Genomic DNA, 18,196 nt, shown 5'->3' on the forward strand with positions numbered 1-18,196 from the left:
TAATCATTTTTCAAATATTGTAGAGAAAATAGGATCTAAATGTTCATTAGAAGTAGCAAGGCAGTTAATGGAAGAGGCATTACCCACACCATTTGATACAATTAAAATTCCACCCACCTCTCCTTCTGAAATTAGGAAGATAATAAACTCTCTCAAGAATAAAAGCTCACATGGAATTGATGGCATTTCCAGCAGGATAATAAAAGCTTGTTCCCAAGAAATAAGTGGGATTCTTAGCCACATATGTAATAGCTCTCTGAAGCACGGCATTTTCCCAGATAGACTGAAGTATGCCATTGTTAAGCCACTGCATAAAAAAGGGGATACGTCTGATGTCATCAACTACCGCCCAATCTCTCTTCTGACTGCCTTATCCAAAATTCTTGAAAAAGTAATGTATTGTAGAGTAGCTTCACGCCCTTGTAGAAGCAAAGTTTTAACAAAATGTCAGTTTGGTTTCCAGAAGGGTTTTTCAATGGAAAATGCTATATATACTTTCACTAATGAAATATTAAATGCTCTGAGTATAACCGGAAGTCACCTGTTGGGAATTTTTGTGATCTATCAAAGGCTTTTGATTGTGTAAATCATGGAATACTTCTAGATAAGCTCAATTACTGTGGTATGAATGGGACAGTGCTCAAACGGTTTAAATCATACCTAACTGGAAGACCACAGAAAGTTGAAATAAGCAGTTCATATAATATGCAAAAAACTGGTGATTTCTCAAGCTGGGGAACAATCAAGAATGGGGTGCCGCAAGGTTCGGTCTTGGGTCCTCTGCTGTTCTTAATATATATTAATGACTTGCCATTCTACATTCACGAAGATGCAAAGCTGGTGCTTTTTGCCGATGATACAAGTATAGCTATTACACCCAACAGACAAGAATTAACTGGTGAAATTGTAAACTATGTTTTTCAGAAAATCATTAAGTGGTTCTCTGCAAATGGGCTCTCATTAAACTTTGACAAAACACAGTATGTACAGTTCCACACAGTAAATGGAATGACACCATTAATAAATATAGACTTCGATCAGAAATCGGTACCTAAGGTAAAATATTCCAAATTTCTAGGTGTATGCATTGATGAGGGGTTGAACTGGAAGAAACACACTGAGGATCTGCTGAAACGTTTAAGTTCAGCTACTTATGCTATTAGGGTCATTGCAAATTTTGGCAATATACATCTCAGTAAATTAGCTTACCACGCCTATTTTCATTATGTGCTTTCGTATGGCATCATATTCTGGAGTAACTCATCATTGAGTAAAAGAGCATTCATTGCACTAAAGTGTGTAATCAGAATAATTGCTGGAGCTCATCCAAGATCATCCTGCAGACACTTATTTAAAGAGCTAGAGATCTTCACTGTAGCCTCACAATATATACACTCCTGGAAATGGAAAAAAGAACACATTGACACCGGTGTGTCAGACCCACCATACTTGCTCCGGACACTGCGAGAGGGCTGTACAAGCAATGATCACACGCATGGCACGGCGGACACACCAGGAACCGCGGTGTTGGCCGTCGAATGGCGCTAGCTGCGCAGCATTTATGCACTGCCGCCGTCAGTGTCAGCCAGTTTGCCGTGGCATACGGAGCTCCATCGCAGTCTTTAACACTGGTAGCATTCTGCGACAGCGAGGACGTGAACCGTATGTGCAGTTGACGGACTTTGAGCGAGGGCGTATAGTGGGCATGCGGGAGGCCGGGTGGACGTACCGCCGAATTGCTCAACACGTGGGGCGTGAGGTCTCCACAGTACATCGATGTTGTCGCCAGTGGTCGGCGGAAGGTGCACGTGCCCGTCGACCTGGGACCGGACCGCAGCGACGCACGGATGCACACCAAGTCCGTAGGATCCTACGCAGTGCCGTAGGGGACCACACCGCCACTTCCCAGCAAATTAGGGACACTGTTGCTCCTGGGGTATCGGCGAGGACCATTCGCAACCATCTCCATGAAGCTGGGCTACGGTCCCGCACACCGTTAGGCCCTCTTCCGCTCACGCCCCAACATCGTGCAGCCCGCCTCCAGTGGGGCCGCGACAGGCGTGAATGGAGGGACGAATGGAGACGTGTCGTCTTCAGCGATGAGAGTCGCTTCTGCCTTGATGCCAATGATGGTCGTATGCGTGTTTGGCGCCGTGCAGGTGAGCGCCACAATCAGGACTGCATACGACCGAGGCACACAGGGCCAACACCCGGCATCATGGTGTGGGGAGCGATCTCCTACACTGGCTGTACACCTCTGGTGATCGTCGAGGGGACACTGAATAGTGCACGGTACATCCAAACCGCCATCGAACCCATCGTTCTACCATTCCTAGACCGGCAAGGGAACTTGATGTTCCGACAGGACAATGCACGTCCGCATGTATCCCATGCCACCCAACGTGCTCTAGAAGGTGTAAGTCAACTACCCTGGCCAGCAATATCTCCGGATCTGTCCCCCATTGAGCATGTTTGGGACTGGATGAAGCGTCGTCTCACGCGGTCTGCTCGTCCAGCATGAACGCTGGTCCAACTGAGGCGCCAGGTGGAAATGGCATGGCAAGCCGTTCCACAGGACTACATCCAGCATCTCTACGATCGTCTCCATGGGAGAATAGCAGCCTGCATTGCTGCAAAAGGTGGATATACACTGTACTAGTGCCGACATTGTGCATGCTCTGTTGCCTGTGTCTATGTGCCTGTGGTTCTGTCAGTGTGATCATGTGATGTATCTGACCCCAGGAATGTGTCAATAAAGTTTCCCCTTCCTGGGACAATGAATTCACGGTGTTCTTATTTCAATTTCCAGGAGTATATATTCACTTATGGAATTTGTTATTAACAATCCGAACAAATTCAAAAGTAATAGCAGTGTACATGACTACAACACTAGGAGAAAGAATGATCTTCACTACTCAAGGTTAAATCTAACTTTGGCTCAGAAGGGGGTAAAGTATGCTGCCACAAAAGTCTTTGGTCACTTACCTAATGGCATCAAAAGTCTGACAGATAGCCATATAGCATTTAAAAGGAAATTAAATGGCAACTCCTACTCATTAGATGAATTTTTGGATATAGTAAGTGGGTAATTTTCCCAACCCTCACCAAAATAAAAAATTAAAAATATTAAGTGTCATGTAATATTTTTTGTAATGTAATATCTTGTACAGACACCTTTTATTAACTTGACACATTCCACACCATTACGAAGTGTCGTATTCATGATCTATGGAACAAGTGCTAATCTAATGTAATCTAATCTCTTTAAGTTGGGAAAGTAATGGTATTTTGTAGAGCACTATGTTTGAAGTTGAGGTGCGGGATCGGCCTAAAGTAGAGCATGATTGACTTTGAGATAGTATCATGTATCAATGCTTCTGACACATGTTGATCTTACAATGAGCCAGCTTTATTGGTACATGTAGCCACACACCGTATATTTGACCATCAACAAAGAGCAGTCTTACTGATTTCTTGGATATACATTCCATATGGGCATAAAGCATAATTTCATTGCTCTGTGCTACTCACTTGTTATCTTGAGTAGACAACATAATTTAATGTCTACATCATGTGTATAGTAGTTTGGTGGTGTATCGACAATTTTATCTGAATGTCAGGCCAAAGAATTTGCTTAGTGAAAATTATGATAATTAGGCCCATGAAGTGTTGGAGTAGGTCATAATTGTGGATGTGTTGCATTTAGTGTGTATTCTTTACATTGTGATTCTAGTTTCAAATTAATTACAAACTTAACACTGTCGAAAGACGTTATTGAGACTGATGGTTTGTCTATAAATTTGATTTTGAACGTTCAGGCTTGAATGAAAAGTAATGCCTCCACCTTCATTAGTTGATTTTGGATGGAAATATTTTAATAAATCAAATGCAGAAATAATCCTTAGAATGTGATCTTTAATTACAATATTCACTTTTCCACATAAACACCAGCCAACTGGATCTATTTCTGCCAACGATGAACAAGTTTTCTGAAGCCATCACGGAAGAAGTCGACATGCTGTTTCCACAACCACAGTCTCACAGTTCTGTCAACGTCTTTATCAGAAACTTAATGATGTTCCTGCAGATCGTCTTTTACTGTCGGGAACAGATGGAAATCAGATGGTGCTGAATCTGGACGGTATGGGGGATGCCGTACAGTGGTGAGATTCAGTCTCTGAAGTTCTGCTATGGCTGCAAATGAAGTGTGTGGTTCGGCGTTGTCATGCTGCAGGAAAACATTTTCCTTTTCTTTTTGGCCCCTTGTTAGCTGTCGTTTCAGAGTTCGCAGCTTTGTGATGTAACGCTCTGAATTAATTGTTGTTCCACGATCGAGGAAATCAACATGCATAACACCATCTGCAGCCCAGAACACTGTAGCTATGATTTATTCAGCTGAGGGCTGCATCTTGAATTTCTTTCTCTGGAGCAAATCTTTGTGTCGATGTTCTATAAACTGGTGTTTTTTCTCCGGGTGATAATTGTGTACTCACGTCCCATCTCCTGTTGAAATTGAATGGAGAAAGGTGTCATCTTCATTCTCGTAATGCAAGAGGTGTTCCTGGCAAATTTCAAGTCTGTGCGCTTTCATTTCAGGAGTCAGCATTCAGGATACCCATTGCGGACAGATCTTCCAATAGCCAAGCAAAGCAATAATGTGACCCACACGTTCTTGTGAAATGCCTATTGTGCTTACAGTTTCTCTCTGCGTGATACGACGATCGTCCTGAATCAACCTGTCAACATTTTGCTTGGTGGTTGCTGTCACAGGACGTCCACCTCTTTGTTTGTCACGCAGGTCAAATGTTCCCACCTCAGCATCTTTAAACTTATTCGCCAAATGACACACAGCGCGCGCTGACATCAACACAATCACCATAAACTGCTTTCATTCTCTGATGAATCTCCTTTGGGGTTACCTTCTGCTGACAAGAATTCAGTGACTGCATGTTGCTTAAATCACATTGATGGACCATCTGTGCAGGGTTCCATACTTTACACTGTAACAACACAACCGTTCAATACTAAGTCTTCCTGCCAACTGGAGCTGTAGAGAAGAGGCTATGGAACAAGCCAGTATATGCTGCATACCAATGCCGCCAACTGTTGAAGAGTTTCGAAGGTGGATGCATTACTTTTCAGTCAACCCTCATGTATAACAAAGAAACTCATGCTCAAATATTGTACTCTTTGAAGTAATGGATATAAAATTAAATTAAGTCTGTGGAAAAAAAAAAAAACCTTGCAAATACTGTTAGATAACAAAGAAGGGTAGTAGCCAAAGTCCACCAACTTCTATCGATCAAAACAATAGCATCTAGGCATACTAACATGTTTATAGATTATACAGATGTCTTTCTATTTACAGTTACACATTCCTTCATGAATGGCATTTCTGATTGTAGAATGGTTTGCTTTTTACAAAGCTTCACAGCAAATTAGGTAAGGTTGTCCCAGTCTGCCCTTTCTCAATTTTCTGAGTCAAATTTGCAGTATATTGACCAATACAGTCAGTAGTGTTGTTGTATTTGAGGTTTCCAAGTATAATTAAAATGATGGTTGAGGTGAGTTTAAGTTCAAAAAATGGTTCATGGTGTGGGTTCCTGTAGTCATGTCCTAGTTCATGAACCACGGGCAACGTATTAGTGGGCAAGTAAGTGGTCCCGACAGTTGGGATACCAGTTACTTTGGAATAAGGCTGGGCATCTCAGACATATTCTGAGTCGTGGTCACCTTTGTGCTCATACGGCAAAGACTACCAAATCCGCCGGTTAGTCCCTGAGCCGTTAGGGGTAAAACCCAATGGGACTCGAGGCAAGTAAGGCTAGCAACCTGCTTCCCTGGTACTTTAAATACGATGCTGGCAACATTCAGAGCAAAATGCCTCCGACCTTTGGAGGTGACGGAGTCGCACCTCTAACTGACAAACCAGGGACTCCTAAGATACGACTTGGCAAACAAATGGTAATGAGATGAGGAGCTATTAATATCAATGGAGGCTACCCTGGGAAGAAGGTAGAGCTAGCAGAGGCTGCAAGTAAGATGAGGCTGGACGTTTTAGCTGTTAGTGACATTCGGGTAAGGGGGAGAAAGAAAAAGGAAGTGGGAGAATACAAGGTCTATCTGTCAGGAGTCAAAGCAGGAATAGCACAATGGGGTGTAGGGCTTTACATCAAGAAAGAAATGGAACCCAGCGTAGTTGCAATAAGGTATGTAAACGAATGACTGATGTGGATAGATCTGACAGTGTCTAGCAAGAAAATTAGGATTGTGTCAGTATATTCATATTGTGAAGGGACAGATCAAGATAAGATGGATAGTTTTTATGAGGCACTCAGTGATGTAGTTGTTAGAGTAAAGGACAAGGACAGTGTTCTGCTCATGGGTGATTTTAACGCCAGGATTGGAAATCGAACAGAAGGGTATGAAAAGGTTATGGGTAAATTTGGAGAGGATATGGAGGCCAACAGGAACGGGAAACAACTCTTGGATTTTGTGCCAGTATGGGCTTAGTAATCACAAACTCCTTTTTTAAACATAAGAACATTCAACGGTATACTTGAGAAGGCAGGGGAACCAGATCTGTCGTTGACTATATAATAACAGACCAGGAATTCAGGAAGGCTGTGAGGGACACACGTGTATTCAGGGGATTCTTTGATGACACTGATCATTATTTAATCTGCAGTGAAATTGGGATTGTGAGGCCGAAAGTGCAGGAGGTCAGGTCCATATGTAGGAGGATAAGAGTGGAGAAACTTCAGGATAAGGAAATCAGGCACAAGTACATAACAGCGATCTCAGAAAGGTACCAGTTAGTTGAATGTAGTCAATTACAGTCATTGAAAAAGGAATGGACAAGGTACAGGGACGCAGTACTAGAAGTGGCTAAAGAATGTCTTGGAACAGTAGTGTGTAAAAGTAGGATGAAGCAAACAGCTTGGTGGAATGACACAGTCAAGGCAGCCTGTAAAAGGAAAAAGAAGGCGTATGAAAAATGGCTACATACTAGAACTCGGGTAGACAGAGAAAGTTATGTTGAAGAAAGAAACAAAGCCAAACAGATAATTGCAGCATCCAAGAAGAAATCTTGGGAAGACTTTGGAAACAGGTTGGAGACTGTGGGGTCAAGGTGCTGGAAAACCAATTTGGAGTGTAATTATCAGTCTTCGAAAGGGAGGTAAGAAGGAAATGACAAGTATTTTGGACAGGTCAGGAAAACTGCTGGTGAATCCTGTGGATGCCTTCGGCAGATGGAGGGAATATTTTGAAGAGTTGCTCAATGTAGGTGAAAATATGATCAGTAATGTTTCAGATTTCAAGGTAGAATGGGATAGGAATGATGATGGAAATAGGATCACATTTGAGGAAGTGGAGAAAATGGTCAATAGATTGCAGTGCAATAAAGCAGCTGGGGTGGATGAAATTAAGTCAGAACTCATGAAATACAGTGGTATGTCAGGTCTTAAATGGCTACACAGGATAATTGAAATGGCCTGGGAGTCGGGACAGGTTCCATCAGACTGGACAAAAGCAGTAATCACACCAATCTTTAAACATGGAAACAGAAAAGATTGTAACAACTACAGAGGTATCTCTTTAATCAGCGTTGTGGGTAAAATCTTCTCAGGTATTGTTGAAAGGAAAGTGCGAGTATTAGTTGAGGACCAATTGGATGAAAATCAGTGTGGGTTTAGGCCTCTTAGAGGTTGTCAGGACCAGATCTTTAGCTTACGTCAAATAATGGAGAAGTGTTATGAGTGGAACAGGGAATTGTATCTATGCTTTATAGATCTAGAAAAGGCATATGACTGGGTTCCTTGGAGGAAGTTATTGTCTGTTCTACGAGATTATGGAATAGGAGGCAAACTTTTGCAAGCAATTAAAGGTCTTTACATGGATAGTCAGGCAGCAGTGAGAGTTGACGTTAAATTGAGTTCATGGTTCAGAGTAGTTTCAGGGGTAAGACAAGGCTGCAACCTGTCTCCACTGTTGTTCATATTATTTATGGATCATATGTTGAAAACAATAGACTGGCTGGGTGAGATTAAGATATGTGAACACAAAATAAGCAGTCTTGCATATGCGGATGACTTAGTTGTGATGGCAGATTCGATTGAAAGTTTGCAAAGTAATATTTCAGAGCTAGATCAGAAATGTAAGGACTATGGTATGAAGATTAGCATCTCCAAAATGAAAGTAATGTCAGTGGGAAAGAAATATAAACGGATTGAGTGCCAAATAGGAGGAACAAAGTTAGAACAGGTGGACAGTTTCAAGTACTTAGGATGCATATTCTCACAGGATGGCAACATAGTGAAAGAAGTGGAAGCGAGGTGTAGCATAGCTAATGCAGTGAGCACTCAGCTACGATCTACTCTCTTCTGCAAGAACGAAGTCAGTACCAAGACTAAGTTATCTGTGCACCGTTCAATCTTTCGACCAACTTTGTTGTATGGGAGCGAAAGCTGGGTGGATTCAGGTTACCTTATCAACAAGGTTGAGGTTACGGATATGAAAGTAGCTAGGATGATTGCAGGTACTAGTAGATGGGAACGATAGCAGGAGGGTGTCCACAATGAGGAAATCAAAGAAAAACTGGGAATGAACTCTATAGATGTAGCAGTCAGGGCAAACAGGCTTAGATGGTGGGGTCATGTTACACACATGGGAGAAGCAAGGTTACCCAAGAGACTCATGGGTTCAGCAGTAGAGGGTAGGAGGAGTCGGGACAGACCAAGGAGAAGGTACCCGGATTCGGTTAAGAATGATTTTGAAGTAATAGGCTTAACAGCAGAAGAGGCACCAATGTTAGCACTGAATAGGGAATCATGGAGGAATTTTATAAGGGGGCTATGCTCCAGACTGACCGCTGAAAGGCATAATCAGTCTTAAATGATGATGATGATGATGATGATGATGATGATGATGATGATGAGAATGATGAATTAAGTTTTATGTTCCTGGTAGAAGCTCATTCCAGTCACAGATGTTTTTCCAGGAATTTTACAGGTTAAAACTGCTGCAGTTCCCTGATCAAGTGACAGAAATAAATAATTTTTATATATTTTTAAACGGGCTCACATGGAAACGAGTCATATGCTGAGTACATTTCACATACCTATGCATAAGATATTTGGAATGTAATTTTTGTCTATAACAGTTGTCTCCAGGATATTGTATTCTTTGTATGTTCCTAAAAATTCCTGAGGGTATTCTCGTTCAGTCTTTGCAACTACAAGAAAATGTGTGGTTTTTTTTTTCACCATACATGTTTAGCTTTAATGGGATAAAATATCATCAGTGGTCTGTAATTAAAGATATTTACAATTTGATTTGTTTTTAAGATTGAAAAAATGTTTGTTAACAATTTGTTGGTTTTTACTTACAGTGATTTCCACTTGGTTTCTTGCCTAGATCAGGAACTGCCATCTGCTAGCACATCTTTGCTGTTTTTCGTCATTTGACACTGATACTTGTAGTCTAATTTTTAGTTGCTCTGCAGAAGTGTGCTTTCCTTATGTTTTACATAGCACACTTTTTTACACACCACTGTTTTCTGTTTATTTTTATATGTCTAAGCATGTATTGTGGTTTGTAGTGTTGCCAACATAACATTGCCACTAATTTGTCTTTGGCCTAAACTCTTCTTTGTACTTTACTTCCTTGTATGTCTGTAATTCTATTTATGTTTGTGTGTATTTACATACTGTGCAATAGTAGAGAAGAAATAGTGTCGGCAGGTTTCTCTTTTTTTTTAAAAAAAAATTGTGTTGGGAAGGAGAGACCATGATGAAACTGGGAAGTTTCATTTCGCTCCTTGCTCTTTGCTCCACACCTTCTCCATCACACTACTATACACTTATGTCTACTCATCATGGCCTCTCCCTCCCCATACTTAAAAAAAAAGAACTCCTCCCAATACTATTTCTTCTCTACTCTTACACAGTATATAAATACACATGAACATAATTAAATAATACAAGTAACTAAAGTACAAAGAAGAGTTTAGGCCAAAGACAAACTAGGCAATGTTATGTTGGTAACTCTACAAAACACAAACTATAATACATGCTTAGAAGTATAAAAATAAACAGAAATCAGTGTGTGTGAAAAAGTATGTACACAAGTACACAAGGGAAGCATAGACCTGCAGAGCAACTAAAAATTAGACAACAAGTATCAGTGTCTAATGAAGAAAAACACCAAAGATGCGCTAGCAGACAACATTTCCTGATCTAGGCGAGAAACCAAGTGGAAATCACTGTAAGTAAAAACCAACATATTGTTAATGAACTGTTTTTCAATCTTAAAAATAAATCAAATTATAAATATCTTTAACTACAAACCACCGACGATGTTTTATCTCAATAAAGCTAAATGTGTATTGTGGAAAAAAAAAGAAAAAACATGCATTTTCTTGTAGGTGCAATGACAGAACGAAAATACCCTCAGGTATTGTAAAATAAATATACATTATATGGCCACACAAATGAAGAATTTTCTAAAATGATTTAAGTGTGGGATTTGCCATATTGCAAACAGTATATTTGCTCTTTCTATAGCATCATCTAAATCAACAAGAAATGGATTTAGCATTCGTTTAGTTAGTACTGTACCAATAAATGGTTGCACACTGCCCTTTTATGTGTTTGTGGTATGACATACAGCAATTACCTGCTGATCCGCTTGAGCATTTGATCTACAAATATCGGTAAAATATGGTCTGTATCAAGATAACTTTCCCTTTGTATACATTTTCTATGAATAATATACGTAGATTAATTTAAACAAAGGGGCTTTAAACGTTGTATAAGTGTCAGGAAAAATATTATTTGTTATACCGTACTGCATGGAAATAATAAGGTAAATACTAAAAGGGAATATGAATGTTATAAAACGAGATTCACAGGAAATGCAAAATGGCGAATCAGGGTAAGGATTTAGAAGGTGGCACATACCTTTCCCCTAGCCAGGGGAAAGCCTACAGGAAAGTTAAAGATGCCATTGGGGAAAGGAGAAGCAGCTTTATGAATATCGTAAGCTCAAATGGAAAACCAGTAATAACAAAATAATGGAAATCTGAAAGGTGGAAGGAGTATATTGAGGTCTATACAAGGGAGATAAACTAGAAGGCAATATTATAGAAAAGGAAGTGGATGCTGGTGAAGATGAGGTGGGAGATAAGATACCGCGAGAAGAATTTGACAGAGCTCTGAAAGATCTAAGTCAAAACAAGGCCCCAGGAGTAGACAACATTCTGCTACAGCTACTGATAGCCTTGGTAGGACCATCCGTGACAAAAATGTTGGTGTGCAAGATGTATGACAGAGGCAAAATACCTTCAGACTTTAAGAAGAATGTAATAATTCCAATTCCAAAGAAAGCAGTTGCTGGCAAGTGTGAAAATTACAAAAAATATCATTTTAATAATTCATGGTTGCAAAATACTAACACGAATTCCTTACAAATGAATGGAAAATCTGGTGGAAGCTTACCATGGGGAAGATCAGTTTGGATTTTGGAGAAATGTAGGAACATATGAGGCAATACTGACTCTACGACCTATCTTAGAAGACAGGTTAAGGAAAGGCAAACCCATGTTTATAGGGTTTGTATACTTAGAGAATTTTTGAACAATGTTGACTGGAATACTCTGAAATTCTGAAGGTAGCAGGGGTGAAATATAGGGAGCAAACAGCTATTTACACCTGATACAGAAATCAAATGGCAGTTATAAAGAGTCAAGGGGCATGAAAGGCAACCAATGGTTGAGAAGGGAGTGAGACAGGGTTGTAGCCTATCTACAGTATTATTCACTCTGTTCATTGAACAAGCAGTAAAGGAAACCAAATAAAAATTTAGAAAAGGAATAAAAGTTCAGGGAAAAGGAATAAAAATATTGAGGTTTGCCGATGACATTGCAATTCTGTCAGGACTTGGAAGAGCTATTGAATGGAATGGTCATTGTCTTGATAGCAGGATGTAAGATGAACACCAGCAAAAGCAAAATGAGGATAATGGAATGTAGTTTAATTAAATCAGGTGATGCTGAGGGAATTAGATTAGGAAGTGAGGCACTTATAGTAGTAGATGATATTTGCTTTTTGGGCGGCGTAATAAGTGCTGATGGCCAAAGTAGAGAGGATATAAAATGTAGATTGGCAGTGGCAAGGAAAGCATGTCTGAAGAAGAGAAATTTGCTGTTGAATATAGATTTATGTGTTAGAAGTCATTTCTGAAATTATTTGTGTGTAATGTAGCTATGTGTGGAAGTGAAACGTGGACGATAAACAGTCTAGACAAAAAGAGATTATAAGCTTTTGAAATGTGGTTCTAAAGAGGAATGTTGAAAATTAGATAAGTTGATAACATAAGAAATGAGGAGGTACTGAATAGAGTTGGGTAGTCACAAAATTTGTGGCACAACTTGACCAAAAGAAGAATTCTGACATGTTCTATGTCCTGGAGGACCTCCTACTATGGATCAATTGGAATGAAAGTAAATCTAATCTAATCTAACGTAATTGGTTGATAGGACACAATACAAGGCATGAAGGACGCCAATCTGCCAATTTAGTGTTAGAGAGAAGTGTGAGGTTTAAAAATCATAGACGGAGACCAAGAGATAAATACAGTAAGCAGATTCAGAAGGTTGCAGTAGTTATTTGGAGATGAAGCGGCTCACACAGTATAGAATAGCATGGAGAGTTGCGTCAAACCAGTTTGGGGACTGAAGACGACAACAATAAAAATACACAACTTCTTACATCCTTGCTGAGTCAGTCACAATAAATGACACCACCATCTGTCCTTAGAAATTCCCTTTCCTCAACCCCATTTTCACAAAAAATCTCTTCTTGCAGTTGTAGTAGGTGCCGTAACTAAACTTTATAATTCAACAGAACTGTATAAAGTACCTGTGTTCATCAGATCCCAGGTGTAAAGAATTTAACTGGTTTCCATTGTTGATGATAGTGAGAAGTGTTGTAGTGTCAACCAACTTTGTAATATAAATGCAGGAAAGAAATGGTTTAGTGACGTCGTTTGCCGTAATTTGAATGCAGTTCTATAAAGCAATGCCCTCCTGACATTTGTTTAAATTTTTATTTGTAATATAATAATGGTGTGCATTCTGTAAATATCATATTGAGTTCACCTCAGGGGTGATTGTTGTGAGAAGGTAAGAAGCATGAGTGAGTAGTGGTGTGGAGGGAAGTATCTTGCTCAGTGCTGGTAACATACCTCTCATTGTGCATAGCTCAAGTACAATAATTCATACCGCCCTCCTTAGGTAGTTGATATTGATAACATTTAGAATTTAGAGAAGGCATAAAGTAAATAGTCTTCTACTGGCTTATAGTGAGCTGAACTAGCCCACTTACTATGAAGAATAACAAAATTTCCAAAATCACTCATGTTGTTCACTTTTGGTGTAACTCGTATGGGGCAGGGGGGGGGGGGGGGAGAATATCAATAATAGATTATATCAAGCAAGCTATTGTAATGTATACACTAAAGCCAAAAAAATGATCACAGTCTTTTTGTTGTGCCTATCTGCGACTCAGCAACTCTGTTTTGTTGTTGTTGTTGTTGTTGTTGTTGTTGTGGTCTTCAGTCCTGAGACTGGTTTGATGCAGCTCTCCATGCTACTCTCTCCTGTGCAAGCTTCTTCATCTCCCAGTACCTACTGCAACCTACATCCTTCTGAATCTGCTTAGTGTATTCATCTCTTGGTCTCCCTCTACGATTTTTACCCTCCACACTGCCCTCCAATACTAAATTGGTGATCCCTTGTTGCCTCAGAACATGTCCTACCAACCGATCCCTTCTTCTGGTCAAGTTGTGCCACAAACTCCAATTCTATTCCTTTAGTGACGTCGTTTGCCGTAATTTGAATGCAGTTCTGTAAAGCAATGCCCTCCTGACGTGTGTATAATTTTTTTATAATATACAGTATAAGTGACTAAATCCATGCTACTATATTGGGGAAGGGGGAGGGGAAAAGACCCCTTCAGAATTTGTATTTACTCCCCACATAGCCAAAATATACAAATTTGTACGTTAAACAAAACATTATTCGCAAATGAAGAAGGAGAATCATGGGGAATGCAGTGATTAAAGTTACACATAATTTAGTGGCTTTAATCAGTGTAAATAATGGCTTGTTGCTATTGAGCTGCATTCTAATGCATATTACTGTACCAACTGTAAAGAGCTAAAAGTTTTATCTTGCTGTAGTTATTCACTCACAGTACTGTCATGGCCATCTTCAGATGTCTCCTGTCATTTGAAAATTAGTCTGCAGTTGTGAAGTCATTCCTTGAGACATCCTCTACTACTGGCTAAGCACACCATAACTTAATAGCATGTATATGACAGTTGGTTCACCATATGAAAGATTTCAGAAAATAATGTTCTGAGAAATTATACAACCTTCATTCACATCAAAATGAACACTGTTAATGAATCAGACAATGTATCCTTATACTAGGTATGGGTTTAGTTGACATGTGGTGTGGCATCTTCCTTATTGCTGCAGTAAAGCTGAGCAGCTGTACTCAAACTGTTGCAGATGCAGTATTCTCTGTGGAATGTATCCAAGTACTTTTATTTATCCACGAATTATTTTAACCCATTTATAAGAGTCTAATGGAAATCTTTGCATATGAGATGAGAGTTAGTGTTGTGCAAATGAAGGATTAATCTCAGTTTTATATTTCTGCTAGTATCACTCTTAGAGTTCATTTCTGACAATTTAATCAGGTATGCTTATGATAAAAGTCCTCTGTTATTATGAATCTGCTTGAATTTGGATGTCTATCATAGATTTCAGTCTGGGACGTCCCACCCCAGCCTGGCATTGACACATTGGCCTGCCTCAGACGTGTTCATTGGTTGCTGGACTGTCAGTCTTTCCCAGCCTGCAAGACTATTAAATACACCAAGCTGGTTTGTCCAACTGACTAGTCCTCTACTGCTCACAGGCCATGGCTAGGTTGTAATACTGTCACCCACCTGTAGAGGCGATGACTCCACCACCCGTATGCCACATCTATATCTGGTCCTTTTGAGGACTGTTGTATTCTCTCTTTTTTTTTTTTTTTTTAACAATTCTTCCTGCGAATCAGAAAGTGTATTCAGTCAAGGGACCATTACAGGACTCTTTGAAATCGTGTGCCAGCTACAAAAGCTCAGAAAACAATGCTATGGCAGTTTACCCAAGAAAAGCAGCTTGTTTAGATCGTTTCTGCCTAGGTTCCCTGTTGTTATGTTCAATCTCCCTTCATCTTCAAATCATATACTAAGAAACTGTAATAAGTGTCTTATTTGATAAGTTTGACGTGCACAGCATTTTGTAACTTGTAAATATTAGTATTGTACTCCTCCATTTTACAAGAATCACTCTTTTAATATTTAGTCCCAAACTCACCCTGCTAACCATATTAAATGAGCACAATTCACTAGTCCACAGCTACAATCAAGCATTTGATATGGCAGTTTTTGCTGTAAGGAATGTGTGCGTTTGGCCTTATAAATGTGGAAATTGAGACGCCTGTTTTTTTTCCCATTAAACTCTTGTCTGGCTTGTTCTGTGTAGAACCCAAAAGTTAAAAATCAAGAATTATATTAGCTTACTTATGTTGAAGTTTTGGTGAATCACCTTGGTGCAATAATACTTGAATAAAGATACAAATTGGTGAAAGCGCCATTGGTGTAAATGCTATCAATTCAGCTGCTGCCATTTGTGATTGGAGGCATACTTTATTTATTACACAGGCACTAAAGAAAGCTGCAATTTTGTTGTTATGCTTTCTTATCAGTCATTAACAATCTGCCACTCTGTGAGCCAGCATATGCAAAAAAAGAATCACCTCATAATAGAGCTTTGTGTTAAGCCAGCAGCTTTAGAGACTAGCTTGCCCCTAACAAGTTTGAAATGATACTTGAGCCATTGACAGCTTGGCAGTATAGTGCCTTAGATAAGTCAGCTCTGGTAGTGCAAGGTTCTTTGGAATCATGCCCATCCAACACTCCAAGCTTCAAATGTTCCAGACAGTTAGAGGCTGATCCACACATCATGGAGCACAACACAGTTTACTCGGTCCTTCATTTTCATTGTGGAGATGTATGAGGTTCATTCAAATGAAACCTGGTCAGGAGGTTCATTCAAATGAAACCTGGTCAGTGTGTCTACCTTTGCCTTATACATAAAGCAGCACCACTTAACTGTGCGTATGGTGGTGCCATCGATTGTTAGAGAGACTGACAGGTGCGCACCATTTGATGATGCATAGCACCAGTGTGGTTTCACACCAAAGAGAAGGTGGTCACACAAGTTATTGTCCACTACCAAACATGCAGGTGAATAAGCAGGAACAACAAGAAGTGATTCGATTTTTGGTGGTGGAGGAGTTGGAGGCTGTGAAATGAAATGTATTGACGGATGGAGGCTGTGGAACATCCACCATACAGTCCCTACCTTTCACCATGTGACTTTCATGTGTTTGGACCTCTAAAACAAGCTATTTGCGGACATTGATTTGTAATGAATGATGAAGTGTGTGACTGGGTCCAAGCCTGAATCCGACAGCAGCCTACTAGCTTCTTTGAGGATGGAATCGACCAGTTAGTGTCACAATGGGATATATGTGCCAACAGTTTTGGTGACTATTTTTCAGTATGTGTACTGTATATAATTACATTTTTGAGTTGATAAAATCATTACCATTACTTTACACTACTGATCAGGTTTAAGTTTGTTTCAACCTGTAACAAATGTTTGTTAAACAGGAGAATTGCCAAGAATAGTCAAGTCAATTTGTTTTACGTGGGTAATCCCAAAAGTAAAGTTGCCGATTTTTTTTTTTTTTTTTTTTTTTTTTTTTTTTTTTTTTTTTTTTTTACCGAACTCTGTTTGTGTGCCAGTTGGTCACACTGCTGTGTAAACATGTGCACGCCGCACTGAGGTGCTCAATGTTGGCTTGGGAGCCATTGAGAATGGAACTCTCGTTGGAATTTAGGCCAAGTGCGAACTGCGCACAGTTATTGGTTTTTTGAATGCAAAGGGCACTGCGCCAATTGAAATCCATTGCCAATTGACGGAAGTGTAAATGTTCGTAAGTGCGTAGAGAGTTTGCAGCTGGTTGGACCGAAATTCACGACAAGCAAAGGAGCAGGAGACCGTCAATTTCTGAGGAGACAGTGTTGAAGGTTGAGCAAAGTACGCATGTAGATTGGCGAATCATCCCGGATGATCTCTGCACGTTGGTTCCTGAGGTTTCCTGAAGCACCGCTCACAGAATTTTATCGGAAACATTGAATTACCGGAAGGTGTGCACAAGATGGGTGCCACGCATGCTGACTGAGGACCACATGCGCAATGAGTTGATGCTTCATGCGTATTTCTTCACCACCTTGCAGCCAAACAGGACAACTTTCTGGACTCATTTGTCACAGGTGACAAAACCTGGGCATACCACTTTACACCTAAGACCAAGCAACAATCATAATAGTGGCGGCATCCATCATCGCCAAAGCTGCGGAAATTCAAACAAACACAGTCTGCTGGTAAAGTCATGACGCCCGTTTTTTGGGATCGGAATGGGCTATTGTTGGTCACAGGTATTGTGAGACTCTGAAAAAACTCAAACAGGCAATTCAGAGCCAGAGAAGAGGAATGTTGAGCAAGGGCTTACACATTCTCCGTGATAATGCTCTCCCACACATCACTTGGCAAACCGTTGCTCTCCTGGAACCCCACCCACCCTATAGTCGAGCCTTGGAGCCCAGTGACCATCACCTGTTCCCTAAGAAAGTGATTCAGCTCCGACGACAAGGTGAAAGAAGAGGTTCATAACTTTCTGAACAACATGGTGCCGAGCTGGTATGACATGGGCATACAAAAACTGCCAGAGTGTCTACAAAAATGCACCGACAGAAATGGTGATTATGTCGAAAACTAGCTAAATGTTCAAGCTGTAAACTGATGTAAACCATTGTAGAAATAAACAGGTCTATGTACTTACTAAAAAGTGGGAGACCTTACTTTTGGGATTACCCTCTTATTTGTTTCCCACTACCATTGATTACTGTGAAGGTTCTAGAAGTGGTTTACTTTTTTTGACTGTTTTAAATTTATTTTTCAGCACTTCATAAAATGCCAAGTATGATCGCCTCTCCCTACATCTCTCTC

The 18,196-nt window shown here is 40.2% G+C and overlaps 1 protein-coding gene across 3 annotated transcripts in view; it reads left to right on the plus strand.

The window, feature by feature from the left end:
* LOC126360933 (RNA helicase aquarius) overlaps positions 1-18,196 on the plus strand; it is a 320,041-nt gene that overhangs the window by 218,888 nt on the left and 82,957 nt on the right. The gene's annotated exons all lie outside the window — the stretch shown is intronic.

Source organism: Schistocerca gregaria, chromosome 1, assembly GCF_023897955.1.
Source record: "Schistocerca gregaria isolate iqSchGreg1 chromosome 1, iqSchGreg1.2, whole genome shotgun sequence".
In the NCBI taxonomy this organism is placed as follows: Eukaryota; Metazoa; Arthropoda; class Insecta; order Orthoptera; family Acrididae; genus Schistocerca; species Schistocerca gregaria.